This window comes from Equus asinus, chromosome 26 (assembly GCF_041296235.1).
Source record: "Equus asinus isolate D_3611 breed Donkey chromosome 26, EquAss-T2T_v2, whole genome shotgun sequence".
Taxonomy (NCBI): Eukaryota; Metazoa; Chordata; class Mammalia; order Perissodactyla; family Equidae; genus Equus; species Equus asinus.
In genome coordinates, this window is record NC_091815.1 from 37,313,248 (window position 1) to 37,317,143 (window position 3,896).

The 3,896-nt window shown below is 47.4% G+C and overlaps 1 pseudogene; it reads left to right on the plus strand.

The window, feature by feature from the left end:
• The first annotated feature begins 308 nt into the window (after positions 1 to 308).
• LOC106822623 (glyceraldehyde-3-phosphate dehydrogenase pseudogene) lies at positions 309 to 1,754 on the plus strand (annotated as a pseudogene).
• Positions 1,755 to 3,896: the final 2,142 nt, after the last annotated feature.

Consider the following 3,896-nt stretch of genomic DNA (forward strand, 5'->3'; position numbering starts at 1 on the left):
TTTGAGGATTGTATACAAATCCTTATTCTTGGGCCCCACCTACAGAGATTTGAGTTGACTGACCCTGGGGTGAAGCCCCAGGCATTTTGTAAAACTCCTCAGAGGATCGATGAAAACCACCACTAAGACTCAGAAATTCATTGTCTTCTTCTCTCTCCCTCAAGCTAAAAGCTTATCCTTAAGGTATGCTTTTTCAGACTCAGGTAGGCATTTCTGAGACCATTTAATTTAAAAAGTTTAGGCCCTCTGCTCCTCCCATTCAACAGGCAGCCAAATCTTGTGCCTGCTAGGCATGTCCCTGAGACACAATGGTGAAGGTCAGAGGAAATGGATCAGGCCACGTTGGGCACCTGGGCATCATTAATAATCCCTTCACTGACCTCAACTACAGAGTCTATGTGTTCCAGAATGATCCAACCTTGGCAGGCTCAGTGGCACAGTCAAGGTTTGTCATCAATGGAAAGCCCATCTCCATCTTCCAGGATGGAGAGCCTACCAACGTCAAATGGGGTGAAACCCGTGCTGAACATGTTGTGGAATTCACTGGTGTCTTCCCTGCTTTGGAGAAGGCTGGGGCTCTCTTGAAAGGTAGAGCCAAAAGGGTCACCGTCTCTGCCCCATCTGCTGATGCCCCATGTTTGTAATGGGCAAGAACCATGAGAAGTATCACAACGCCCTCAAGATCGTCAGCAATGCCTCCTGCACCACCAACCACTGGGATCCCTGGCCAAGGTCGCCCATGACAATTTTGGCATTGTGGAGGTGATACCGACCGAGCAATGGGATGGCTCTGCTCGCTGTGATCTGAGCCAATTAATCACAACAGAGATCGAGAAAGGAAGTTTAATTAGATTAGCCGGCTAATCACAAGATAGGTGACTAATGTCTCACAAAACCCATCTTCAAGGTTTAGAGAATCTTGAGGCAGTTACAGAGGGAAAATGGGCAATGAGGGGGGCCAGGGATGTTGGTCTCCAGGCATGACAGGCTCCGGGCATCACATTGTTCTATTCTTCTGTCAGCTGTGATGGATGCGTTGCAGGTGTATTTCCCGCCTGTGGTCAGCCTGTTCCTGGAAAGAAACTCATAAAACAAAGTTTTAATTTATCAAGGTATCAGGGAGTACAGTAAGCAGAGGCCGTAAATCAGGAGAGCATGTGAATTTTTTAAAGTACGTGCAGAGCAGCCAGTAGTCACACAGAGGAGGGGCTGGGACCATTTAGCAAAACAAGGTGGCCTCTGGGGCTGGCCCCGTGGCCTAGTGGTTAAGTTCGCGCGCTCCGCTGCAGGTGGCCCAGTGTTTCGTTGGTTCGAATCCTGGGTGCGGACATGGCACTGCTCATCAAGCCATGCTGAGGCAGCGTCCCACATGCCACAACTAGAAGGACCCACAACGAAGAATATACAACTATGTACTGGGGGGCTTTGGGGAGAAAAAGGAAAAAATAAAATCTTTAAAAAAAAACAAGGTGGCCTCACTTTCGCTCACTTACAGAAGGATTCATGACAACAGTCCCTGCTGTCACCCAGAAGACTGTGGATGGCCCCTGTGGGAAGCTGTCCAGTGATGGCCAAGGGGCCATCATCCCTGCTTCTACTGGTGCTGCCAAGGCTGTGGGCAAGGCTGTCCCTGAGCTGAATGGGAAGATCACCCATGGCCTTCAGTGTCCACACCCCCAATGTGGGTCATGGATCTGCCCTGCCGCCTGAAGAAAACCGCCAATTATGATGACATCAAGAAGGTGGTGGAGTAGATATCAGAGGGCCCCCTAAAAGGCATCCTGGGCTGCACTGAGGACCCGGCTGTCTCCTGAGAGGTTAACAGGGACACCCACTCTTCCACCTCTGGTGCTGAGGCTGGCATTGCCCTCCATAAGCACTGCGTCAGTCTCATTTCTGGGTGTGGCAATGAATTTGACTAGAGCAAGTACTTCATGGCCTCCAAGAAGTAAAAGCCCCTGGACCACCAGTCCCAGCAAGGGCATGAGAGGAAGAGAGATGCCCTCGGCTGCTGGGGAACTCTTGCCCCAACTCAATCCCCCAGCACACTGAGAAGCTCCCTCCTCCAAATGGTTTCTGTCCCAGACGCCTAAGGAAAGGGAAGGGCTTAGGGAGCCCCACCGCGTCATGTACCATCAGAAAAGTACACTGCACCCAGCCAAAAAGTTAATAATCATAAAACAAGACTTTATTTATCTGTTTTTAAATATTGGCACCTGAGCTAACAACTGTTGCCAATCTTTGTCTCTTTTCTGCTTTTTCTCCCCAAATCCCCCCACTACATAGTTGTATATTTTAGTTGCAGGTCCTTCTAGTTGTGGCCCGTGGAACACCGCCTCAGCATGGCCTGACAAGCAGTGCCATGTCCACGCCCAGGATCCGAACCAGCAAAACCCTGGGTCACCGAAGCAGAGCACACCAACTTAACCACTCGGCCATGGGGCTGGCTCCTGAAAATGAGACTTTATTTGGCACTTTCTTAGTGGGTCTTTTTTTTTTTTTTGAGGTGAAATGCACTTAACATAAAATTAACCATTTTAAAGTCAACAATTGAGCGGCATTCAGTATACTCACAACGTTGTGTGACCAACACCTCTTCTAGGTTCAAAACGTTTTCACCACCCAAAAATAAAACCCGTAATCATTAAGCAGTTACTCCTTATTCCCCTCTGCCCCCAGGCTGTCCATCAACAGATGAATGGATAAACAAATTATGGTCTGTCCATACAATGGAATATAATTCAGCCACAAAAAGGAAGTATGGATAGACGATATAAGGATGAACCTTGAAAACAGTATGCTAAGTTGGGGCTGGCCTGGTGACGTAGTGGTTAAGTTCACTCGCTCTCCTTCGGCAGCCCGGGATTCCCAGGTTTGGATCCCAGGCATGGACCTAGCTTCACTCGTCAAGCCACACTGTGGTGGCATCCCACATTAAATGGAGAGTGGCACAGATGTTAGCTCAGCAACAATCTTCCTCACAAAAAAAAAAAGAAAAAGAAAACAGTATGCTAAGACACAAAAGGTCACATATTGTATGATTCCATGTATATGAAATATCCAGAATAGGTAAATCCACAGAAAGAGAAAGCAGATTGGTGGCTCTTTAAAAATTGGTTTCTGACACCATCAGAAGAGGAAAATGTGGCTTTTACGTTGTTGCTTGGTGTGGCTGATTCAGCTCTAAAGATGTGTTCTTCACCATTTGCCTCTCAGCTAGATTATTTGTCATGCTAATTATGGGAGGTGATGCTGATTATCCGATGATGATGGCGATTATTTTCCCATGATGTGATTATCATTTCTCATTATGCGATTTTTTTTTTTTTTTTACAGCTGAGATGATACTTAAATTGGCTGAATGCTTTCTAGTCCAGAGCACAAAACCCAGGACAAAAAAGTAGGCAGAAATCCAGTTAGAAGACTTGCTGGAAGTGCTATTCTAAAGTATCTTCAGTCCGTCTATTTGAGCACATTTGTTTCTTTCTTTGCGATTCTTCCCTGAAGCCATTGTTTTGTTTGCTTACTTGTGAGCTCTCTGGCTCCCCGCAACCGGGTTTAGAGGCAACAGCACCTGGTGGTTCAGGCAGGGCTACTAGAGCAAGACCACCTGGGAAGAAGGCTAGCTCTGCCGCCTACTAGATGTGGGATGTTGGCCAAGTCAATTAAACTCCCTTTTTTATCAGTTTCCTCATCTATAAATGAGATCGAGCGGATTAAATAAACTAGGATATGCAGGTGCTTAGAACATCGTCAGGCACGTACTAACCACTAAGGACATGTAGGCGGTCTGCAAGCTTCCTGACGGCAAGAGCCTGGACTTCATTCTTGACAGGTGCATCCCCAGTCCCCATCACCTAGCATCACCTGAGGGCCCCACCCCAGACCTAGTGAAT